At 42.2% G+C, this 27,109-nt stretch overlaps 2 non-coding genes across 2 annotated transcripts; both read right to left on the bottom strand.

Annotated features, from left to right (window-relative positions):
- Positions 1-21,786: 21,786 nt before the first annotated feature.
- On the bottom strand, positions 21,787-21,874 carry trnap-agg (transfer RNA proline (anticodon AGG)). Its single transcript is given in 2 exon segments — positions 21,787-21,822; positions 21,839-21,874. It is a non-coding gene; the product is annotated as a tRNA-Pro (tRNA).
- Positions 21,875-24,842: 2,968 nt separating this feature from the next.
- trnap-agg (transfer RNA proline (anticodon AGG)) lies at positions 24,843-24,930 on the bottom strand. Its single transcript is given in 2 exon segments — positions 24,843-24,878; positions 24,895-24,930. It is a non-coding gene; the product is annotated as a tRNA-Pro (tRNA).
- Positions 24,931-27,109: the final 2,179 nt, after the last annotated feature.

The raw sequence follows: 27,109 nt of genomic DNA on the forward strand, positions 1-27,109 counted from the left end.
CGGGATCTCTCGCATTTCAATTATTAGAATCCCTCAGCGAGAATCATACCCCGAGACCAACGAGCCGCCGACAGTAAGGGATCTAGCGCTCAGATTCTGACGTTAGTTTGCTATTCGGCCCATTGTGCCTGTGCTGACTCTCAGAGACCTATCTCATGAGTCCCCCTCTCCATAGTCCTGCTAATGTTTTCCCTTTGATGAATAGATTATTCTTTGAGACATTACTTCACCAACGAGCTGCATCCTTGTCAGTAAAAGGTGAATTTGGCAATGAGGTTAAATGTGATTGCCGAAAAAAAACGAGTGGAAACGGTTTAATACAATAACGACGAAGTTGAGGGCATACTGGATCAGCAGTCCATTGCCTCAACTTCTCAGTCACCTGATCTCCTATTTACTGCAACGTCAGACATCCATCCCCCTTTTTTGCATTCAAACAGAAATAATGTGCACGAAAGTCTACTTCACCGCTTATTTTGCCCGTGCAACCAGATCGACAGTGATGAAAATGTGCCATTCGCTTTTTAAAGCAAACAGCCTTCCTTTACTTTAGGTGAGTGACTGCACGAGATGGTTGGTTTTGAGGCAGAATCAAAATAAAGAATATAATATTTCACGCAGCAAGTGAGCTGACCGCGGCAGGACTAGAACCTGCAATCTTTTAATAACATCACAGTTGCAATCGAAGTCAGACGACTTATCCATTCGGCCACGCGGCCGCTGCTGCTGGCATGAAATTTGTTGTTTTTTTATACTGAGAGCAAATTTGGGACAAGAGTTCGATCAAGGAGAAGATTTCGGAAAACATGGGCATATTTTGAGTACTGAACCGATGCGCTGCGATATGGATGTGCAGGGACACAGGCAACGTCAATGTTGCTTGAAACACAACAGTTTAACAATTCGGTTATCGCAACTGAAATCACACTCCTTTTAAAATACACAGGATGATCCGGTATATGAAAAAATACGTCTTAAAGGGGCAATTGATGAACCGGAACTGACAACCATCCCGTTTGAACAGACACCGAATGATCCAGGACAGGATGCACATCCCTCTTACACAGCTGTAGAATGGGCCTTCGCGGACAGCAGTTCCCTTTCAAAAGATTAAAGTGGGATTTCTATCATTCCTGAAGGCAATTGTGCTGTGCGTGAGTGAGCGCGGGTGTCAGGACCACGCGGGGCTGGGACGGTTTTTGAAGCCACAGGTGCTTGACTTGCAGGAAGGAGGGAGGGAAGTAAAACCAACCCAGACAAAAAGACAATTTAAAACCTAGATATATTTATCACAATAAGAAAATAAATAAATTTACAATTTTATTGCAAAAAATTGAATTTGATTTGATTTAAATAAATAAATAATTGTTTATTAATCTATATATTTTTGATTGAACGAAGGCTATGCGACTGCATGAAATCCACTGGAAATCAGGGCGTGCAGTCAGTAAATACCCAAACACAGTAAGCCCATGGTGTAAGACAAGCCACGAGGGAAGATGTGGCAAGAGAGGCGATCTTTTCAAGTCGCGAGTCCCTTTCTGCAGAATCAGACAGAAGCTGCGTGTGCTGTGAAAGAGGTCAAATGTAGTAATAGAGCCAATGCAGGCAGAACAGAAAAAGCACATTTATTGTGAAAGTTAAAAAGTATGGAATGTATGTTAATATACGCATATATAAATATTTATACATATAATTATATAAACAAAGTCAGTCAGTCAGTCATGTCTTGTCCTGTCTTGATTTGATTTGTGTTTGAAAATAAGGGGGAAAGAGCTCATCATGTCACAAAGCCCATCCGCAAGCTCTCGCTCAAATCGCTATGTTTCTAACTTATATAATTTGCCTTCTTTCAGATGTGGAACAGCAAAATCCCACAGCAGATTCTTCTCCTGTCAGGCAGTCCTCGAATGCGTGTTCAATCAAATCAGTGTGGCTTCAAGTTGTATGTAATGCATTTTTTCTCCCATGACATGAAATGCACAGTAAGATCAAGCAGCACGTTTGCACACACTCCCTCGCTACACAAACACACCAACAAACTAAAATTCCTGCAACTTCCAAAGGCAGTTTTTTAAATTTGAAATTTAAAATCCGGGACAGACAACACATTCCTTTTAAACAGATACATAATGATCCGATACAGATAGCACATCATTTTGGAGAGACAGAGAATGTCCCCGGACAGACCAGCACATCACCTGAAAAGGGATACAGAAACACAGTGAACAAAAACAAAGAATTCTGTAAAACTCAGCTGGGCGTGTACATTCTGTGGATGAAGAACCCGGGCTCACGTTCACTCAGATGATCATTCCGATATTTTAAGAAAAATGTAAAGTTTACAGATTTTTTCCACGAAAATAGCGCCTGGAAAAAATAGGCAGCGAGGAAGGACAAAATGTCTGTGATACAGTGGAGCGTAGGAATGATTGAATAATAAATGGCACAATGCGAAAAGGCAAAGTGGGTGGTAAGCGGGCAATACAGTAACAAAGGATGGACCAGATGAGTTGTTAGTGGGAACTGCAGAACCATTAGCAGACAATGGGAGCGGTGCTTATGATCCGATACGTCGAACCGAATGTTGAGGCCAGAACACTATAACATGCCTGGAATGTAGGGTCTGAACGCCTTTTAATCAGACCAGGCAGCTTCCCCACCTCGGATTCATTTCCTGTACGGTTTAAATTCGGCAGCCAAGGGACGAAATCCAAAGCCAGCTTCTCCCATCTTTTCAGCGCTAGAGAAACAGGACGCACTCATATTCAGGGCAGAGTCTGTTTCACGTTGAAGTTGAGATTGACGCTGAATGTATCCATATCCCAATGGAGGTGAGCTCATGCGTGCAGAAAGGTAGAAGGACTGATCAAGTATTGGCCAGAATCAAACACGGGTTTAGATTGTCCAATGAGACACAGAGCCGATTACATCTGAGATACATGGACTTTACTCAGTTCGGTGAGTTTTACTTTGCTCCTGGGAATCTCCAGGATTTTTGGACGCTGTGTGAACAACGGAGCGCAATCAAACGTTTTAATTTGAAACATGTCAGTTTTCTCACATGTCGACCGGCTGAAAAGTGTTTTTTTGACTAAAAGTTGTCAGAACTCGTCCGGGATCTCTCGCATTTCAATTATTAGAATCCCTAAGCGAGAATCATACCCCGAGACCAACGAGCCGCCGACAGTAAGGGATCTAGCGCTCAGATTCTGTCGTTAGTTTGCTATTCGGCCCATCGTGCCTGTGCTGACTCTCAGAGACCGATCTCATGAGTCCCCCTCTCCATAGTCCTGCTAATGTTTTCCCTTTGATGAATAGATTATTCTTTGAGACATTACTTCACCAATGAGCTGCATCCTTGTCAGTAAAAGGTGAATTTGGCAATGAGGTTAAATGTGATTGCCGAAAAAAAACGAGTGGAAACGGTTTAACACAATAACGACGAAGTTGAGGGCATACTGGATCAGCAGTCCATTGCCTGAACTTCTCAGTCACCTTATATCCTATTTACTGCAACGTCAGACATCCATCCCCTACTTTTTGCATTCAAACAGAAATAATGTGCACGAAAGTCTACTTCACCGCTTGTTTTGCCCGTGCAACCAGATCGACAGTGATGAAAATGTGCCATTCGCTTTTTAAAGCAAACAGCCTTCCTTTACTTTAGGTGAGTGACTGCACGAGATGGTTGGTTTTCAGGCAGAATCAAAATAAAGAATATAAAATTTCACGCGGCAAATTAGCTGACCGCGGCAGGACTCGAACCTGCAATCTTTTGATAACATCACAGTTGCAATCGAAGTCAGACGACTTATCCATTAGGCCACGCGGCTGCTGCTGCTGGCATGAAATTTGTTGTTTTTTTTATACTGAGAGCAAATTTGGGACAAGGGATCTTTCAAGCAGTGGATTTATGAAAATATGGGCATATTTTGAGTAATGAACCGTTACGCTGCGATATGGATGTGCACGGACACAGGCAACGTCAATGTAGCTTGATACACAACAGTTTAACAATCGGTTATCGCAACTGAAATCACACTCCTTTTAAAATATACAGGATGATCCCGATTATGAGAAAATACGTCTTAAAGGGGCAGTTGATGAACCGGAACTGACAACCATCCCGTTTGAACAGACACCGAATGATCCAGGACAGGAAGCACATCCATCTTACACAGCTGTAGAATGGGCTTTCACGGACAGCACTTCCCTTTCAAAAGATTAAAGTGGGATTTCTATCATTCCTGAAGGCAATTGTGCTGTGCGTGAGTGAGCGCGGATCTCAGGACAACGAGGGGCTGGGACGGTTTTTGAAGCCACAGGTGATTGACAGGCAGGAAGGAGGGAGGGAAGTAAAACCAACCCAGACAAAAAGACAATTTAAAACATATATATATTTATCACAGGAAGAAAATAAATACATTTAAGTTTTATTGCAAAAAATTGAATTTAGTTTGATTTCAACAAATAAATAATTATTTCTTAATCTCTATGTTTTTGATTGAACGAAGGCTGTGCGACTGCTTGAAATCCACTGGAAATCAGGGCGTGCAGTCAGTCAATACACAAACAAGTAAGCCCATGGTGTAAGACAAGCCACGAGCGAAGATATGGGCAACGAAGGCGATCTTTTAAAGTCGCGAGTGCCTTTCTGCTGGATCTGACAGCAGCTGCGTGTGCTGTGAAAGAGCTCAAATGTAATAGACACCAGTGCTGGCAGAACAGAAAAGGCACATTTATTGTGAAAGTTAAAAAGTACGGATTGTTTGTAAATATACGTAGACATAAATATGTATACATATATTAACATAAACAAAGTCAGTCAGTCAGTCATGTCTTGTCTTGTCTTGATTTGATTTGTATTTGAAAATAAGGGGGAAAGAGCTCATCATGTCACAAAGCCCATCCGCAAGCTCTCGATCAAATCGCTATGTTTCTAACTTATATAATTTGCCTTCTTTCAGATGTGGAACAGCAAAATCCCACAGCAGATTCTTCTCCTGTCAGGCAGTCCTCGAATGCATGTTCAATCAAATCAGTGTGGCTTCAAGTTGCATGTAATGCATTTTTTCTCCCATGACATGAAATGCACAGTAAGATCACGCAGCACGTTTGCACACACTCCCTCGCTACACAAACACACGAACAAACTAAAATTCCTGCAACTTCCAAAGGCAGTTTTTGAAATTTGAAATTTAAAATCCGGGACAGACAGCACATTCCTTTTTAACAGATACATAATGATCCGATACTGATAGCATACCATTTTGGAGAGACAGCGAATGTCCCCGGACAGACCAGCACATCACCTTAAAAGGGATACAGAAACACAGTGAACAAAAACAAAGAATTCTGTAAAACTCAGCTGGTCGTGTACATTCTGTGGATGAAGATCCCGGGCTCACGTTCAGTCAGATGATCATTCCGATATTTTAAGAAAAATGTAAAGTTTACAGATTTTTTCCACGAAAATATCGCCTGGAAATAAATAGGCAGCGAGGAAGGACAAAATGTCTGTGATACAGTGGAGCGTAGGAGTGATTGAATAATAAATGGCACAATGTGAAAAGGCAAAGTGGGTGGTAAGCGGGCAATACAGTAACAAAGGATGGACCAGAGGAGTTGTTAGTGGGAACTGCAGAACCATTAGCAGACAATGGGAGCGGTGCTTATGATCCGATACGTCGAACCGAATGTTGAGGCCAGAACACTATAACATGCCTGGAATGTAGGGTCTGAACGCCTTTTAATCAGACCAGGCAGCTTCCCCACCCCGGATTCATTTCCTGTACGGTTTAAATTCGGCAGCCAAGGGACGAAATCCAAAGCCAGCTTCTCCCATCTTTTCAGCGCTAGAGAAACAGGACGCACTCATATTCAGGGCAGAGTCTGTTTTACGTTGACGTTGAGATTGGCGCGGAATGTATCCATATCCCAATGGAGGTGAGCTCATGCGTGCAGAAAGGAAGATGGACTGATCAAGTATTGGCCAGAATCAAACACGGGTTTAGGTGGTCCAATGAGACACAGAGCCGAGTACATCTGAGATACATGAACTTTACTCAGTTCGGTGAGTTCCACTTTGCTCCTGGGAATCTCCAGGATTTTTGGACGCTGTGTGAACAACGGAGCGCAATCAAACGTTTTAATTTGAAACATGTCAGTTTTCTCACATGTCGACCGGCTGAAAAGTGTTTTTTTTTGACTAAAAGTTGCCAGGACTCGTCCGGGATCTCTCGCATTTCAATTATTAGAATCCCTCAGCGAGAATCATACCCCTAGACCAACGAGCCGCCGACAGTAAGGGATGTAGCTCTCAGATTCTGACGTTCGTTTGCTATTCGGCCCATCGTGCCTGTGCTGACTCTCAGAGACCAATCTCATGAGTCCCCCTCTCCATAGTCCTGCTAATGTTTTCCCTTTGATGAATAGATTATTCTTTGAGACATTACTTCACCAACGAGCTGCATTCTTGTCAGTAAAAGGTGAATTTGGCAATGAGGTTAAATGTGATTACCGAAAAAAAACGAGTGGAAACGGTTTATGACAATAACGACGAAGTTGAGGGCATACTCGATTAGCAGTGGATTGCCTGAACTTCTCAGTCACCTTATCTCCTATTTACTGCAACGTCAGACATCCATCCCCTACTTGTTGCATTCAAACAGAAATAATGTGCACGAAAGTCTACTTCACCGCTTGTTTTGCCCGTGCAACCAGATCGACAGTGATGAAAATGTGCCATGAGCTTTTTAAAGCAAACAGCCTTCCTTTACTTTCGGTGAGTGACTGCACGAGATGGTTGGTTTTGAGGCAGAATCAAAATAAAGAATATAAAATTTCACGCAGCAATTTAGCTGACCACGGCAGGACTCGAACCTGCAATCTTTTGATAACATCACAGTTGCAATCGAAGTCAGACGACTTATCCATTAGGCCACGCGGCTGCTGCTGCTGGCATGAAATTCGTTGTTTTTTTATACTGAGAGCAAATTTGGGACAAGGGATCTTTCAAGGAGTAGATTTATGAAAATATGGGCATATTTTGAGTAATGAACCGTTGCGCTGCGATATGGATGTGCACGGACACATGCAACGTCAATGTAGCTTGATACACAACAGTTTAACAATCGGTTATCGCACCTGAAATCACACTCCTTTTAAATTATACAGGATGATACCGATTATGAGAAAATGCGTTTTAAAGGGGCAGTTGATGAACCGGAACTGACAACCATCCCGTTTGAACAGACACCGAATGATCCAGGAAAGGAAGCACATCCAATTTACACAGCTGTAGAATGGGCCTTCACGGACAGCACTTGCCTTTCAAAAGATTAAAGTGGGATTTCTATCATTCCTGAAGGCAATTGTGCTGTGCGTGAGTGAGCGCGGATCTCAGGACAACGAGGGGCTGGGACGGTTTTTGAAGCCACAGGTGATTGACAGGCAGGAAGGAGGGAGGGAAGTAAAACCAACCCAGACAAAAAGACAATTTAAAACATATATATATTTATCACAGTAAGAAAATAAATACATTTAAGTTTTATTGCAAAAAATTGAATTTAGTTTGATTTCAATAAATAAATAATTATTTCTTAATCTCTATGTTTTTGATTGAACGAAGGCTGTGCGACTGCTTGAAATCCACTGGAAATCAGGGCGTGCAGTCAGTAAATACACAAACAAGTAAGCCCATGGTGTAAGACAAGCCACGAGCGAAGATATGGGCAACGAAGGCGATCTTTTAAAGTCGCGAGTGCCTTTCTGCTGGATCTGACAGCAGCTGCGTGTGTTGTGAAAGAGCTCAAATGTAATAGACACCAGTGCTGGCAGAACAGAAAAGGCACATTTATTGTGAAAGTTAAAAAGTACGGATTGTTTGTAAATATACGTAGACATAAATATGTATACATATATTAACATAAACAAAGTCAGTCAGTCAGTCAGTCATGTCTTGTCTTGTCTTGATTTGATTTTATTTGAAAATAAGGGGGAAGGAGCTCATCATGTCATGCAGCCCATCCGCAAGCTCTCGCTAAAATCGCTATGTTTCTAACTTATATAATTTGCCTTCTTTCAGATGTGCAACAGCAAAATCCCACTGCAGATTCTTCTCCTGTCAGGCAGTCCTCGAATGTGTGTTCAATCAAATCAGTGTGGCTTCAATTTGCATGTAATGCATTTTTTCTCCCATGAAATGAAACGCACAGTAAGATCGCGCAGCACGTTTGCACACACTCCGTCGCTACACAAACACACCAACAAACTAAAATTCCTGCAACTTCCAAAGGCAGTTTTTGAAATTTGAAATTTGAAATACGGGACAGACAGCACATTCCTTTTAAACAGATACATAATGATCCGATACTGAGAGCACACCATTTTGGAGAGACAGAGAATGTGCCCGGACAGACCAGCACATCACCTTAAAAGGGATACAGAAACACAGTGAACAAAAAGAAAGAATTCTGTAAAACTCAGCTGGTCGTGTACATTCTGTGGATGAAGATCCCGGGCTCATGTTCAGTCAGATGATCATTCCGATATTTTAAGAAAAATTTAATGTTTACAGATTTTTTCCACGAAAATAGCGCCTGGAAATAAATAGGCAGCGAGGAAGGATAAAAGGGAATGCCTGTGATACAGTGGAGCTGAGGAGTGATTGAATAATAAATGGCATAATGCGAAAAGGCAAAGTGGGTGGTAAGCGGGCAATACACTAACAAAGGATGGACCAGAGGAGGTGTTAGTGGGAACTGCAGAACCATTAGCAGACAATGGGAGCGGTGCTTATGATCCGAGACGTCGAACAGAATGTTGAGGCCAGAACACTATAACATGCCTGGAATGTAGGGTCTGAACGCCTTTTAATCAGACAAGGCAGCTTGCCCACCCCGGATTGATTTCCTGTACGGTTTAAATTCGGCAGCCAAGGGACTAAAACTCAAAGCCAGCTTCTCCCATCTTCTCCCAGCTAGAGAAACAACACGCACTCATATTCAGGGCAGAGTCTGTTTCACGTTGAAGTTGAGATTGATGCTGAATGTATCCATATCCCAATGGAGGTGAGCTCATGCGTGCAGAAAGGAAGATGGACTGATCAAGTATTGGCCAGAATCAAACACGGGTTTAGGTTGTCCAATGAGACACAGAGCCGAGTAGATCTGAGATACATAAACTTTACTCAGTTCGGTGAGTTTCACTTTGCTCCTGGGAATCTCCAGGATTTTTGGACGCTATGTGAACAACGGAGCGCAATCAAACGTTTTAATTTGAAACATGTCAGTTTTCTCACATGTCGACCGGCTGAAAAGTGGTTTTTTGACTAAAAGTTGTCAGAACTCGTCCGGGATCTCTCGCATTTCAATTATTAGAATCCCGAAGCGAGAATCATACCCCGAGACCAACGAGCCGCCGACAGTAAGGGATCTGGCGCTCAGATTCTGACGTTAGTTTGCTATTCGGCCCATCGTGGCTGTGCTGACTCTCAGAGACCTATCTCATGAGTCCCCCTCTCCATAGTCCTGCTAATGTTTTCCCTTTGATGAATAGATTATTCTTTGAGACATTACTTCACCAATGAGCTGCATCCTTGTTAGTAAAAGGTGAATTTGGCAATGAGGTTAAATGTGATTGCCCAAAAAAAACGAGTGGAAACGGTTTAACACAATAACGACGAAGTTGAGGGCATACTGGATCAGCAGTCCATTGTCTGAACTTCTCAGTCACCTTATCTCCTATTTACTGCAACGTCAGACATCCATCCCCTACTTTTTGCATTCAAACAGAAATAATATGCACGAAAGTCTACTTCACCGCTTGTTTTGCCCGTGCAACCAGATCGACAGTGATGTAAATGTGCCACTCGCTTTTTAAAGCAAACAGCCTTCCTTCACTTCAGGTGAGTGACTGCACGAGATGGTTGGTTTTGAGGCAGAATCAAAATAAAAATAGAAAATTTCACGCGGCAAGTTAGCTGACCGCGGCATGACTCGAACCTGCAATCTTTTGAAAACATCACAGTTGCAATCGAACTCAGACGATTATCCATTAGGCCACGCGGCCGCTGCTGCTGGCATGAAATTTGTTGTTTTTTTATACTGAGAGCAAATTTAGGCCAAGGGAAATTTCAAGGAGTGGATTTATGAAAATATGGGAATATTTTGAGTAATGAATCGATGCGCTGCGATATGGATGTGCACGGACACAGGCAACGTCAATGTAGCTTGATACACAACAGTTTAACAATCGGTTATCGCAACTGAAATCACACTCCTTTTAAAATATACAGGATGATCACGATTATGAGAAAATATGTCTTCAAGGGGCAGTTGATGAACCGGAACTAACAACCATCCCGTTTGAACAGACACCGAATGATCCAGGACAGGAAGCACATCCCTCTTACACAGCTGTAGAAAAGGCCTTCACGGACAGCACTTCCCTTTCAAAAGATTAAAGTGTGATTTCTATCATTCCTGAAGGCAATTGTGCTCTGCGTGAGTGAGCGCGGGTTTCAGGACCACGCGGGGCTGGGACGGATGTTGAAGCCACAGGTGATTGATAGGCAGGAAGGAGGGAGGGAAGTAAAACTAACCCAGACAAAAAGACAATTTAAAACATGTTTATATTTATCACATTAAGAAAATAAATAAATTTACAGTTTTATTGCAAAAAATTGAATAAATTTGATTTAAATAAATAAATAATTATTTCTTAATCGATATATTTTTATCGAACGAAGGCTGTGCGACTGCATGAAATCCACTGGAAATCTGGGCGTGCAGTCAGTAAATACCCAAACACAGTAAGCCCATGGTGTAAGACAAGCCACGAGGGAAGATGTGGGCAACAGAGGCGATCTTTTCAAGTCGCGAGTCCCTTTCTGCAGGATCAGACAGAAGCTGCGTGTGCTGTGAAAGAGGTCAAATGTAGTAATAGAGCCAATGCAGGCAGAACAGAAAAAGCGTATTTATTGTGAAAGTTAAAAAGTAGGGAATGTATGTTAATATACGCATATATAAATATTTATACATATATTTATATAAACAAAGTCAGTCAGTCAGTCATGTCTTGTCTTGTATTGATTTGATTTGTATTTGAAAATAAGGGGGAAAGAGCTCATCATGTCACAAAGCCCATCCGCAAGCTCTCGCTAAATCGCTATGTTTATATAATTTATATAATTCGCCTTCTTTCAGATGTGGAACAGCAAAATCCCACAGCAGATTCTTCTCCTGTCAGGCAGTCCTCGAATGCGTGTTCAATCAAATCAGTGTGGCTTCAAGTTGCATGTAATGCATTTTTTCTCCCATGACATGAAATGCACAGTAAGTTCACGCAGCACGTTTGCACACACTCCCTCGCGACACAAACACACGAACAAACTAAAATTCCTGCAACTTCCAAAGGCAGTTTTTGAAATTTGAAATTTAAAATCCGGGACAGACAGCACATTCCTTTTTAACAGATACATAATGATCCGATACTGATAGCATACCATTTTGGAGAGACAGCGAATGTCCCCGGACAGACCAGCACATCACCTTAAAAGGGATACAGAAACACAGTGAACAAAAACAAAGAATTCTGTAAAACTCAGCTGGTCGTGTACATTCTGTGGATGAAGATCCCGGGCTCACGTTCAGTCAGATGATCATTCCGATATTTTAAGAAAAATGTAAAGTTTAAAGATTTTTTCCACGAAAATAGCGCCTGGAAATAAATAGGCAGCGAGGAAGGACAAAATGTCTGTGATACAGTGGAGCGTAGGAGTGATTGAATAATAAATGGCACAATGCGAAAAGGCAAAGCGGGTGGTAAGCGGGCAATACAGTAACAAAGGATGGACCAGAGGAGTTGTTAGTGGGAACTGCAGAACCATTAGCAGACAATGGGAGCGGTGCTTATGATCCGATACGTCGAACCGAATGTTGAGGCCAGAACACTATAACATGCCTGGAATGTAGGGTCTGAACGCCTTTTAATCAGACCAGGCAGCTTCCCCACCCCGGATTCATTTCCTGTACGGTTTAAATTCGGCAGCCAAGGGACGAAATCCAAAGCCAGCTTCTCCCATCTTTTCAGCGCTAGAGAAACAGGACGCACTCATATTCAGGGCAGAGTCTGTTTCACGTTGAAGTTGAGATTGACGCTGAACGTATCCATATCCCAATGGAGGTGAGCTCATGCGTGCAGAAAGGAAGATGGACTGATCAAGTATTGGACAGAATCAAACACGGGTTTAGGTTGTCCAATGAGACACAGAGCCGATTACATCTGAGATACATGAACTTTACTCAGTTCGGTGAGTTTCACATTGCTGCTGGGAATCTACAGGATTTTTGGACGCTGTGTGAACAACGGAGCGCAATCAAACGTTTTAATTTGAAACATGTCAGTTTTCTCACATGTCGACCGGCTGAAAAGTGTTTTTTTGACTAAAAGTTGTCAGGACTCGTCCGGGATCTCTCGCATTTCAATTATTAGAATCCCTAAACGAGAATTATAACCCGAGACCAACGAGCCGCCGACAGTAAGGGATCTAGCGCTCAGATTCTGACGTTAGTTTGCTATTCGGCCCATTGTGCCTGTGCTGAATCTCAGACACCTATCTCATGAGTCCCGCTCTCCATAGTCCTGCTAATGTATTCCCTTTGATGAATAGATTATTCTTTGAGACATTACTTCACCAACGAGCTGCATCCTTGTCAGTAAATGGTGAATTTGGCAATGAGGTTAAATGTGATTGCCGAAAAAAAACGAGTGGAAACGGTTTAACACAATAACGACGAAGTTGAGGGCATACTGGATCAGCAGTCCATTGCCTGAACTTCTCAGTCACCTTATCTCCTATTTACTGCAACGTCAGACATCCATCCCCTACTTTTTCCATTCAAACAGAAATAATGTGCACGAAAGTCGACTTCACCGCTTGTTTTGCCCGTGCAACCAGATCGACAGTGTTGAAAATGTGCCATGAGCTTTTTAAAGCAAACAGCCTTCCTTTACTTTCGGTGAGTGACTGCACGAGATGGTTGGTTTTGAGGCAGAATCAAAATAAAGAATATAACATTTCACGCGGCAAGTTAGCTGACCGCGGCAGGACTCGAACCTGCAATCTTCTGATAACATCACAGTTGCAATCGAAGTCAGACGACTTATCCATTAGGCCACGCGGCTGCTGCTGCTTGCATGAAATTTGTTGTTTTTTTATACTGAGAGCAAATTTGGGACAAGGGATCTTTCAAGGAGTGGATTTATGAAAATATGGGCATATTTTGAGTAATGAACCGATGCGCTGCGATATGGATGTGCACGGACAGAGGCAACGTCAATGTAGCTTGATACACAATAGTTTAACAATCGGTTATCGCAACTGAAATCACACTCCTTTTAAAATATAAAGGATGATCCCGATTATGAGAAAATACGTCTTAAAGGGGCAGTTGATGAAGCGGAACTGACAACCATCTCGTTTGAACAGACATCGAATGATCCAGGACATCCATCTTACACAGCTGTAGAATGGGCCTTCACGGACAGCACTTCCCTTTCAAAAGATTAAAGTGGGATTTTTATCATTCCTGAAGGCAATTGCGCTGTGCGGGAGTGAGCGCGGATCTCAGGACCACGAGGGGCTGGGACGGTTTTTGAAGCGACAGGTGATTGACAGGCAGGAAGGAGGGAGGGAAGCAAAACCAACCCAGACAAAAAGACAATTTAAAACATATATATATTTATCACAATCAGAAAATAAATAAATTTACAGTTTTATTGCAAAAAATTGAATTTAGTTTGATTTAAATAAATAAATAATTATTTCTTAATCTATATATTTTTGATTCAACGAAGCCTGTGCGACTGCATGAATTCCACTGGAAATCAGGGCGTGCAGTCAGTAAATTCCCAAACAAGTAAGCCCATGGTGTAAGGCAAGCCACGAGGGAAGATATGGGGAACAAAGACGAGCTTTTAAAGTCGCGAGTGCCTTTCTGCTGGATCTGACAGCAGCTGCATGTGCTGTGAAAGTGCTCAAATGTAATAGAGCCCAGTGCTGGCAGAACAGAAAAGGCACATTTATTTTGAAAGTTAAAAAGTAGGGATTGTTTGTAAATATACGTATACATTAATATTTATATATATATCTGTAAAAACAAAGTCAGTCAGTCAGTCATGTCTTGTCTTGTCTTGATTTGATTTTATTTGAAAATAAGGGGGAAGGAGCTCATCATGTCATGCAGCCCATCCGCAAGCTCTCGCCAAAATCGCTATGTTTCTAACTTATATAATTCGCCTTCTTTCAGATGTGGAACAGCAAAATCCCACAGCAGATTCTTCTCCTGTCAGGCAGTCCTCGAATGCGTGTTCAATCAAATCAGTGTGGCTTCAAGTTGCATGTAATGCATTTTTTCTCCGATGACATGAAATGCACAGTAAGATCATGCAGCACGTTTGCACACACTCCCTCGCTACACAAACACACCAACAAACTAAAATTCCTGCAAATTCCAAAGGCAGTTTTTGAAATTTGAAATTTAAAATCCGGGACAGACAGCACATTCCTTTTAAACAGATACATAATGATCCGATACTGATAGCATACCATTTTGGAGAGACAGTGAATGTCCCCGGACAGACCAGCACATCACCTTAAAAGGCATGCAGAAACACAGTGAACAAAAAGAAAGAATTCTGTAAAACTCAGCTGGTCGTGTACATTCTGTGGATGAAGATCCCGGGCACACGTTCAGTCAGATGATCATTCCGATAATTTAAGAAAAATGTAAAGTTTACAGATTTTTTCCACGAAAATAGCGCCTGGAAATAAATAGGCAGCGAGGAAGGACAAAATGTCTGTGATACAGTGGAGCGTAGGAGTGATTGAATAATAAATGGCACAATGCGAAAAGGCAAAGTGGGTGGTAAGCGGGCAATACAGTAACAAAGGAGGAACCAGAGGAGGTGTTAGTGGGAACTGCAGAACCATTAGCAGACAATGGGAGCGGTGCTTATGATCCGATATGTCGAACCGAATTTTGAGGCCAGAACACTATAACATGCCTGGAATGTAGGGTCTGAACGCCTTTTAATCAGACCAGGCAGCTTCCCCACCCCGGATTCATTTCCTGTACGGTTTAAATTCGGCAGCCAAGGGACGAAATCCAAAGCCAGCTTCTCCCATCTTTTCAGCGCGAGAGAAACAGGACGCACTCATATTCAGGGCAGAGTCTGTTTCACGTTGAAGTTGAGATTGACGCTGAATGTATCCATATCCCAATGGAGGTGAGCTCATGCGTGCAGAAAAGAAGATGGACTGATCAAGTATTGGCCAGAATCAAACACGGGTTTAGTTTGTCCAATGAGACACAGAGCCGATTACATCTGAGATACATGAACTTTACTCAGTTCGGTGAGTTTCACTTTGCTCCTGGGAATCTCCAGGATTTTTGGAAGCTGTGTGAACAACGGAGCGCAATCAAACGTTTTAATTTGAAACATGTCAGTTTTCTCACATGTCGACCGGCTGAAAAGTGTTTTTTTGACTAAAAGTTGTCAGGACTCGTCCGGGATCTCTCGCATTTCAATTATTAGAATCCCTAAGCGAGAATCATAACCCGAGACCAACGAGCCGCCGACAGTAAGGGATCTAGCGCTCAGATTCTGACGTTAGTTTGCTATTCGGCCCATCGTGCCTGTGCTGACTCTCAGAGACCTATCTCATGAGTACCCCTATCCATAGTCCTGCTAATGTTTTCCCTTTGATGAATAGATTATTCTTTGAGACATTACTTCACCAATGAGCTGCATCCTTGTCAGTAAAAGGTGAATTTGGCAATGAGGTTAAATGTGATTGCCGAAAAAAAACGAGTGGAAACGGTTTAACACAATAACGACAAAGTTGAGGGCATACTGGATCAGCAGTTCATTGCCTGAACTTCTCAGTCACCTTATCTCCTATTTACTGCAACGTCAGACATCCATCCCCTACTTTTTGCATTCAAACAGAAATAATGTGCACGAAAGTCTACTTCACCGCTTGTTTTGCCCGTGCAACCAGATCGACAGTGATGAAAATGTGCCATTCGCTTTTTAAAGCAAACAGCCTTCCTTTACTTTAGGTGAGTGACTGCACGAGATGGTTGGTTTTGAGGCAGAATCAAAATAAAGAATATAAAATTTCACGCGGCAATTTAGCTGACCGCGGCAGGACTCGAACCTGCAATATTTTGATAACATCACAGTTGCAATCGAAGTCAGACGACTTATCCATTAGGCCAGGCGGCCGCTGCTGCTGGCATGAAATTTGTTATTTTCTTATAGTGAGAGCAAATTTGGGACAAGGGATCTTTCAAGGAGTGGATTTATGAAAATATGGGAATATTTTGAGTAATAAATCGATGCGCTGCGATATGGATGTGCACGGACACAGGCAACGCCAATGTAGCTTGATACACAACAGTTTAACAATCGGTTATCGCAACTGAAATCACACTCCTTTTAAAATATACAGGATGATCCCGATTATGAGAAAATACGTCTTGAAGGGGCAATTGATGAACCGGAACTGACAACCATCCCGTTTGAACAGACACCGAATGATCCAGGAAAGGAAGCACATCCATCTTACACAGCTGTAGAATGGGCCTTCACGAACAGCACTTCCCTTTCAAAAGATTAAAGTGGGATTTCTATCATTCCTGAAGGCAATTGTGCTGTGCGTGAGTGAGCGCGGATCTCAGGACCACGAGTGGCTGGGACGGTTTTTGAAGCCACAGGTGATTGACAGGCAGGAAGGACGGAGGGAAGTAAAATCAACCCAGACAAAAAGACAATTTAAAACATATATATATATTTATCACAATAAGAAAATAAATAAATTTACAGTTTTATTGCAAAAAATTGAATTTGGTTTGATTTAAATAAATAAAATATTATTTCTTAATCTATATATTTTTGATTGAACGAAGGCTGTGCGACTGCATGAAATCCACTGGAAATCAGAGCGTGCAGTCAGTAAATACCCAAACACAGTAAGCCCATGGTGTAAGACAAGCCACGAGGGAAGATATGTGGAACAAAGGCGATCTTTTAATGTCGCGAGTGCCTTTCTGCTGGATCGACAGCAGCTGCGTGTGCTGTGAAAGAGCTCAAATGTAATAGAGCCCAGTGCTGGCAGAACAGAAAAGGCACATTTATTGTGAAAGTTAAAAAGTACGGATTGTTTATAAATATACGTATACATTAATATTTATATATATATCTGTATAAACAAAGTCAGTCAGTCAGTCATGTCTTGTCTTGTCTTGATTTGATTTGTGTTTGAAAATAAGGGGGTAGGAGCTCATCATTTCACACAGCCCAACCGCAAGCTCTCGCTAAAATCGCTATGTTTCTAACTTATATAATTTGCCTTCTTTCAGATGTGGAACAGCAAAATCCCACAGCAGATTCTTCTCCTGCCAGGCAGTCCTCGAATGCGTGTTCAATCAAATCAGTGTGGCTTCAAGTTGCATGTAATGCATTTTTTCTCCCATGACATGAAATGCACAGTAAGATCGCTCAGCACGTTTGCACACACTCCCTCGCTACCCAAACACACCAACAAACTAAAATTCCTGCAACCTCCAAAGGCAGTTTTTGAAATTTGAAATTTAAAATCCGGGACAGGCAGCACATTCCTTTTAAACAGCTACATAATGATCCGATACTGATAGCAACCAATTTGGAGAGACAGAGTATGACCTCGGACACACAGGACATCACCTTGAAAGCGATACAGAAACGCAGAGAACAAAAACAAAGAATTCTGTAAAACTCAGCTGATCGTGAACATTCTGTCGATGAAGAACCCGGGCTCACGTTCAGTCAGATGATCATTCCGATATTTTAAGAAAAATGTAAAGTTTACAGATTTTTTCCACGAAAATAGCGCCTGGAAAAAAATAGGCAGCGAGGAAGGACAAAAGGGAATGTCTGTGATACAGTGGAGCGTAGGAGTGATTGAATAATAAATGGCACAATGCGAAAAGGCAAAGTGGGTGGTAAGCGGGCAATAAAATAACAAAGGATGGACCAGAGCAGCTGTTAGTGGGAACAGCAGAACCATTAGCAGACAATGAGCGCGGCTTATGATCCGAGACGTTGAATCGAATGTTGAGGCCAGAACACAATAACATGCCTGGAATGTAGGGTCTGAACGCCTTTTAATCAGACCAGGCAGCTTGCCCACCCCGGATTGATTTCCTGTACGGTTTAAATTCGGCAGCCAAGGGACTAAATCCAAAGCCAGCTTCTCCCATCTTTTCAGCGCTGGAGAAACAGGACGCACTCATATTAAGGGCAGAGTCTGTTTCACGTTGAAGTTGAGATTGACGCTGAATGTATCCATATCCCAATGGAGGTGAGCTCATGCGTGCAGAACGGAAGATGGACTGATCAAGAATTGGCCAGAATCAAACACGGGTTTAGGTTGTCCAATGAGACACTGAGCCGAGTACATCTGAGATGCATGAACTTTACTCAGTTCGGTGAGTTTCACTTTGATCCTGGGAATCTCCAGGATTTTTGGACGCTGTGTGAACAAGGGCGCTCAATCAAACGTTTTAATTTGAAACATGTCGACCGGCTGAGAAGTGTTTTTTTGACTAAAAGTTGTCAGGGCTCGTCCGGGATTTGAACCCGGGACCTCTCGCATTTCAATTATTAAAACGCCTACGCGAGAATCATACCCCTAGACCAAAGAGCCGCCGACAGTAAGTGATCTAGCTCTCAGATTCTGACCTTCGTTTGTTATTCGGCCCATCGTGCCTGTGCTGACTCTCAGAGACCGATCTCATGAGTCCCCCTCTCCATAGTCCTGCTAATGTTTTCCCTTTGATGAATAGATTATTCTTTGAGACATTACTTCACCAACGAGCTGCATTCTTGTCAGTAAAAGGTGAATTTGGCAATGAGGTTAAATGTGATTACGGAAAAAAACCGAGTGGAAACGGTTTAACACAATAACGACGAAGTTGAGGGCAGACTGGATCAGCAGTCCATTGCCTGAACTTCTCAGTCACCTTATCTCCTATTTACTGCAACGTCAGACATCCATCCCCTACTTTTTCCATTCAAACAGAAATAATGTGCACGAAAGTCTACTTCACCGCTTGTTTTGCCCGTGCAACCAGATCGACAGTGATGAAAATGTGCCATGAGCTTTTTAAAGCAAACAGCCTTCCTTTGCTTTCGGTGAGTGACTGCACGAGATGGTTGGTTTTGAGGCAGAATCAAAATAAAGAATGTAAAATTTCACGCGGCTAGTTAGCTGACCGCGGCAGGACTCGAACCTGCAATCTTTTGATAACATCACAGTTACAATCGAAGTCAGACGACTTATCCATTAGGCCACGCGGCCGCTGCTGCTGGCATGAAATTTGTTGTTGTTTTTATACTAAGAGCAAATTTGGGACAAGAGATCTTTCAAGGAGTGGATTTATGAAAATATGGGCATATTTTGAGTAATGAACCGTTACTCTGCGATATGGATGTGCACTGACACAGGCAACGTCAATGTAGCTTGATACACAACAGTTTAACAATCGGTTATCGCAACTGAAATCACACTCCTTTTAAAATATACAGGATGATCCCGATTATGAGAAAATACGTCTTGAAGGGGCAGTTGATGAACCGGAACTGACAACCATCCCGTTTGAACAGACACCGAATGATCCAGGAAAGGAAGCACATCCATCTTACACAGCTGTAGAATGGGCCTTCACGAACAGCACTTCCCTTTCAAAAGATTAAAGTGGGATTTCTATCATTCCTGAAGGCAATTGTGCTGTGCGTGAGTGAGCGCGGATCTCAGGACCACGAGTGGCTGGGACGGTTTTTGAAGCCACAGGTGATTGACAGGCAGGAAGGACGGAGGGAAGTAAAATCAACCCAGACAAAAAGACAATTTAAAACATATATATATATTTATCACAATAAGAAAATAAATAAATTTACAGTTTTATTGCAAAAAATTGAATTTGGTTTGATTTAAATGAATAAATAATTATTTCTTAATCTATATATTTTTGATTGAACGAAGGCTGTGCGACTGCATGAAATCCACTGGAAATCAGAGCGTGCAGTCAGTAAATACCCAAACATAGTAAGCCCATGGTGTAAGACAAGCCACGAGGGAAGATATGGGGAACAAAGGCGATCTTTTAAAGTCGCGAGTGCCTTTCTGCTGGATCTGACAGCAGCTGCGTGTGCTGTGAAAGAGCTCAAATGCAAAAGAGCCCAGTGCCGGTAGAACAGAAAAGGCACATTTATTTTGAAAGTTAAAAAGTATGGAATGTATGTTAATATACGCATATATAAATATTAATACATATATTTATATAAACAAAGTCAGTCAGTCAGTCATGTCTTGTCTTGTCTTGATTTGATTTGTATTTGAAAATAAGGAGGAAAGAGCTCATCATGTCACAAAGCCCATCCGCAAGCTCTCGCTCAAATCGCTATGTTTCTAACTTATATAATTTGCCTTCTTTCAGATGTGGAACAGCAAAATCCCACAGCAGATTCTTCTCCTGTCAGGCAGTCCTCGAATGTGTGTTCAATCAAATCAGTGTCGCTTCAAGTTGCATGTAATGCATTTTTTCTCCCATGACATGAAATGCACAGTAAGATCGCGCAGCACGTTTCCACACACTCCCTCGCTACAGAAACACACCAACAAACTAAAATTCCTGCAACCTCCAAAGGCAGTTTTTGAAATTTGTAATTTAAAATCCGGGACAGACAGCACATTCCTTTTAAACAGATACATAATGATCCGATACTGATAGCAACCATTTTGGAGAGACAGAGAATGACCTCGGACAGACAGGACATCACCTTAAAAGCGATACAGAAACACAGTGAACAAAAACAAAGAATTCTGTAAAACTCAGCTGGTCGTGAACATTCTGTGGATGAAGAACCCGGGCTCACGTTCAGTCAGATGATCATTCCGATATTTTAAGAAAAATGTAAAGTTTACAGATTTCTTCCACGAAAATAGCGCCTGGAAAAAAATAGGCAGCGAGGAAGGACAAAAGGGAATGTCTGTGATACAGTGGAGCGTAGGAGTGATTGAATAATAAATGGCACAATGCGAAAAGGCAAAGTGGGTGGTAAGCGGGCAATAAAATAACAAAGGATGGACTAGAGCAGGTGTTAGTGGGAACAGCAGAACCATTAGCAGACAATGAGCGCGGCTTATGATCCGAGACGTTGAATCGAATGTTGAGGACAGAACACAATAACATGCCTGGAATGTAGGGTCTGAACGCCTTTTAATCTGACCAGGCAGCTTGCCCACCCCGGATTGATTTCCTGTACGGTTTAAATTCGGCAGCCAAGGGACTAAATCCAAAGCCAGCTTCTCCCATCTTTTCAGCGCTGGAGAAACAGGACGCACTCATATTTAGGGCAGAGTCTGTTTCACGTTGAAGTTGAGATTGACGCTGAATGTATCCATATCCCAATGGAGGTGAGCTCATGCGTGCAGAACGGAAGATGGACTGATCAAGAATTGGCCAGAATCAAACACGGGTTTAGGTTGTCCAATGAGACACTGAGCCGAGCACATCTGAGATGCATGAACTTTACTCAGTTCGGTGAGTTTCACTTTGCTCCTGGGAATCTCCAGGATTTTTGGACGCTGTGTGAACAACGGCGCGCAATCAAACGTTTTAATTTGAAACATGTCGACCGGCTGAGAAGTGTTTTTTTGACTAAAAGTTGTCAGGGCTCGTCCGGGATTTGAACCCGGGACCTCTCGCATTTCAATTATTAAAACCCCTAAGCGAGAATCATACCCCTAGACCAACGAGCCGCCGACAGTAAGGGATCTAGCTCTCAGATTCTGACCTTCGTTTGCTATTCGGCCCATCGTCCCCCTCTCCATCGTCCTGCTCATGTTTTCCCTTTAATGAATAGATTATTCTTTGAGACATTACTTCACCAACGAGCTGCATTCTTGTCAGTAAAAGGTGAATTTGGCAATGAGGTTAAATGTGATTACGGAAAAAAACCGAGTGGAAACGGTTTAACACAATAACGACGAAGTTGAGGGCAGACTGGATCAGCAGTCCATTGCCTGAACTTCTCAGTCACCTTATCTCCTATTTACTGCAACGTCAGACATCCATCCCCTACTTTTTCCATTCAAACAGAAATAATGTGCACGAAAGTCTACTTCACCGCTTGTTTTGCCCGTGCAACCAGATCGACAGTGACGAAAATGTGCCATGAGCTTTTTAAAGCAAACAGCCTTCCTTTACTTTCGGTGAGTGACTGCACGAGATGGTTGGTTTTGAGGCAGAATCAAAATAAAGAATGTAAAATTTCACGCGGCAAGTTAGCTGACCGCGGCAGGTCTCGAACCTGCAATCTTTTGATAACATCACAGTTACAATCGAAGTCAGACGACTTATCCATTAGGCCACGCGGCTGCTGCTGCTGGCATGAAATTTGTTGTTTTTTTTAAACTGAGAGCAAATTTGGGACAAGGGATCTTTCAAGGAGTGGATTTATGAAAATATGGGCATATTTTGAGTAATGAACCGTTACGCTGCGATATGGATGTGCACGGACACAGGCAACGTCAATGTAGCTTGATACACAACAGTTTAACAATCGGTTATCGCAACTGAAATCACACTCCTTTTAAAATATACAGGATGATCGCGATTATGAGAAAATACGTCTTAAAGGGGCAGTTGATGAAACGGAACTGACAACCATCCCGTTTGAACAGACACCGAATGATCCAGGACAGGAAGCACATCCATCTTACACAGCTGTAGAATGGGCCTTCACGGACAGCACTTCCCTTTCAAAAGATTAAAGTCGGATTTCTATCATTCCTGAAGGCAATTGTGCTGTGCGTGAGTGAGCGCGGATCTCAGGACCACGAGTGGCTGGGACGGTTTTTGAAGCCACAGGTGATTGACAGGCAGGAAGGACGGAGGGAAGTAAAATCAACCCAGACAAAAAGACAATTTAAAACATATATATATTTATCACAATAAGAAAATAAATAAATTTACAGTTTTGTTGCAAAAAATTGAATTTAGTTTGATTTCAATAAAGAAATAATTATTTCTTAATCTATATGTTTTTCATTGAACGAAGGCTGTGCGACTGCTTGAAATCCACTGGAAATCAGGGCGTGCAGTCAGTAAATACACAAACAAGTAAGCCCATGGTGTAAGACAAGCCACGAGCGAAGATGTGGGGAACAAAGGCGATCTTTTAAAGTCGCGAGTGCCTTTCTGCTGGATCTGACAGCAGCTGCGTGTGCTGTGAAAGAGCTCAAATGCAATAGAGCCCAGTGCCGGTAGAACAGAAAAGGCACATTTATTTTGAAAGTTAAAAAGTATGGAATGTATGTTAATATACGCATATATAAATATTAATACATATATTTATATAAACAAAGTCAGTCAGTCAGTCATGTCTTGTCTTGTCTTGATTTGATTTGTATTTGATAATAAGGAGGAAAGAGCTCATCATGTCACAAAGCCCATCCGCAAGCTCTCGCTCAAATCGCCATGTTTCTAACTTATATAATTTGCCTTCTTTCAGATGTGGAACAGCAAAATCCCACAGCAGATTCTTCTCCTGTCAGGCAGTCCTCGAATGTGTGTTCAATAAAATCAGTGTGGCTTCAAGTTGCATGTAATGCATTTTTTCTCCCATGACATGAAATGCACAGTAAGATCGCGCAGCACGTTTGCACACACTCCCTCGCTACAGAAACACACCTCCAAAGGCAGTTTTTGAAATTTGTAATTTAAAATCCGGGACAGACAGCACATTCCTTTTAAACAGATACATAATGATCCGATACTGATAGCAACCATTTTGGAGAGACAGAGAATGACCTCGGACAGACAGGACATCACCTTAAAAGCGATACAGAAACACAGTGAACAAAAACAAAGAATTCTGTAAAACTCAGCTGGTCGTGAACATTCTGTGGATGAAGAACCCGGGCTCACGTTCAGTCAGATGATCATTCCGATATTTTAAGAAAAATGTAAAATTTACAGATTTCTTCCACGAAAATAGCGCCTGGAAAAAAATAGGTAGCGAGGAAGGACAAAAGGGAATGTCTGTGATACAGTGGAGCGTAGGAGTGATTGAATAACAAATGGCACAATGCGAAAAGGCAAAGTGGGTGGTAAGCGGGCAATAAAATAACAAAGGATGGACTAGAGCAGGTGTTAGTGGGAACAGCAGAACCATTAGCAGACAATGAGCGCGGCTTATGATCCGAGACGTTGAATCGAATGTTGAGGCCAGAACACAATAACATGCCTGGAATGTAGGGTCTGAACGCCTTTTAATCAGACCAGGCAGCTTGCCCACCCCGGATTGATTTTCTGTACGGTTTAAATTCGGCAGCCAAGGGACTAAATCCAAAGCCAGCTTCTCCCATCTTTTCAGCGCTGGAGAAACAGGACGCACTTTTATTAAGGGCAGAGTCTGTTTCATGTTGAAGTTGAGATTGACGCTGAATGTATCCATATCCCAATGGAGGTGAGCTCATGAGTGCAGAACGGAAGAGGGACTGATCAAGAATTGGCCAGAATCAAACACGGGTTTAGGTTGTTCAATGAGACACTGAGCCGAGCACATCTGAGATGCATGAACTTTACTCAGTTCGGTGATTTTCACTTTGCTCCTGGGAATCTCCAGGATTTTTGGACGCTGTGTGAACAACGGCGCGCAATCAAACGTTTTAATTTGAAACATGTCGACCGGCTGAGAAGTGTTTTTTTGACTAAAAGATGTCAGGGCTCGTCCGGGATTTGAACCCGGGACCTCTCGCATTTCAATTATTAAAACCCCTAAGCGAGAATCATACCCCTAGACCAACGAGCCGCCGACAGTAAGGGATCTAGCTCTCAGATTCTGACCTTCGTTTGCTATTCGGCCCATCGTCTCCCTCTCCATCGTCCTGCTCGTGTTTTCCCTTTAATGAATAGATTATTCTTTGAGACATTACTTCACCAACGAGCTGCATTCTTGTCAGTAAAAGGTGAATTTGGCAATGAGGTTAAATGTGATTACGGAAAAAAACCGAGTGGAAACGGTTTAACACAATAACGACGAAGTTGAGGGCAGACTGGATCAGCAGTCCATTGCCTGAACTTCTCAGTCACCTTATCTCCTATTTACTGCAACGTCAGACATCCATCCCCTACTTTTTCCATTCAAACAGAAATAATGTGCACGAAAGTCTACTTCACCGCTTGTTTTGCCCGTGCAACCAGATCGACAGTGACGAAAATGTGCCATGAGCTTTTTAAAGCAAACAGCCTTCCTTTACTTTCGGTGAGTGACTGCACGAGATGGTTGGTTTTGAGGCAGAATCAAAATAAAGAATGTAAAATTTCACGCGGCAAGTTAGCTGACCGCGGCAGGTCTCGAACCTGCAATCTTTTGATAACATCACAGTTACAATCGAAGTCAGACGACTTATCCATTAGGCGACGCGGCTGCTGCTGCTGGCATGAAATTTGTTGTTTTTTTTAAACTGAGAGCAAATTTGGGACAAGGGATCTTTCAAGGAGTGGATTTATGAAAATATGGGCATATATTGAGTAATGAAATGTTACGCTGCGATATGGATGTGCACGGACACAGGCAACGTCAATGTAGCTTGATACACAACAGTTTAACAATCGGTTATCGCAACTGAAATCACACTCCTTTTAAAATATACAGGATGATCGCGATTATGAGAAAATACGTCTTAAAGGGGCAGTTGATGAAACGGAACTGACAACCATCCCGTTTGAACAGACACCGAATGATCCAGGAAAGGAAGCACATCCATCTTACACAGCTGTAGAATGGGCCTTCACGAACAGCACTTCCCTTTCAAAAGATTAAAGTGGGATTTCTATCATTCCTGAAGGCAATTGTGCTGTGCGTGAGTGAGCGCGGACTCAGGACCAGGAGTGGCTGGGACGGTTTTTGAAGCCACAGGTGATTGACAGGCAGGAAGGACGGAGGGAAGTAAAATCAACCCAGACAAAAAGACAATTTAAAACATATATATATATTTATCACAATAAGAAAATAAATAAATTTACAGTTTTATTGCAAAAAATTGAATTTGGTTTGATTTAAATGAATAAATAATTATTTCTTAATCTATATATTTTTGATTGAACGAAGGCTGAGCGACTGCATGAAATCCACTGGAAATCAGAGCGTGCAGTCAGTAAATACCCAAACACAGTAAGCCCATGGTGTAAGACAAGCCACGAGGGAAGATATGGGGAACAAAGGCGATCTTTTAAAGTCGCGAGTGCCTTTCTGCTGGATCTGACAGCAGATGCGTGTGCTGTGAAAGAGCTCAAATGCAATAGAGCCCAGTGCCGGTAGAACAGAAAAGGCACATTTATTTTGAAAGTTAAAAAGTATGGAATGTATGTTAATATACGCATATATAAATATTAATACATATATTTATATAAACAAAGTCAGTCAGTCAGTCATGTCTTGTCTTGTCTTGATTTGATTTGTATTTGAAAATAAGGAGGAAAGAGCTCATCATGTCACAAAGCCCATCCGCAAGCTCTCGCTCAAATCGCCATGTTTCTAACTTATATAATTTGCCTTCTTTCAGATGTGGAACAGCAAAATCCCACAGCAGATTCTTCTCCTGTCAGGCAGTCCTCGAATGTGTGTTCAATAAAATCAGTGTGGCTTCAAGTTGCATGTAATGCATTTTTTCTCCCATGACATGAAATGCACAGTAAGATCGCGCAGCACGTTTGCACACACTCCCTCGCTACAGAAACACACCAACAAACTAAAATTCCTGCAACCTCCAAAGGCAGTTTTTGAAATTTGTAATTTAAAATCCGGGACAGACAGCACATTCCTTTTAAACAGATACATAATGATCCGATACTGATAGCAACCATTTTGGAGAGACAGAGAATGACCTCGGACAGACAGGACATCACCTTAAAAGCGATACAGAAACACAGTGAACAAAAACAAAGAATTCTGTAAAACTCAGCTGGTCGTGAACATTCTGTGGATG

Source organism: Pristiophorus japonicus, unplaced genomic scaffold (assembly GCF_044704955.1).
Source record: "Pristiophorus japonicus isolate sPriJap1 unplaced genomic scaffold, sPriJap1.hap1 HAP1_SCAFFOLD_33, whole genome shotgun sequence".
NCBI lineage: Eukaryota > Metazoa > Chordata > Chondrichthyes > Pristiophoridae > Pristiophorus > Pristiophorus japonicus.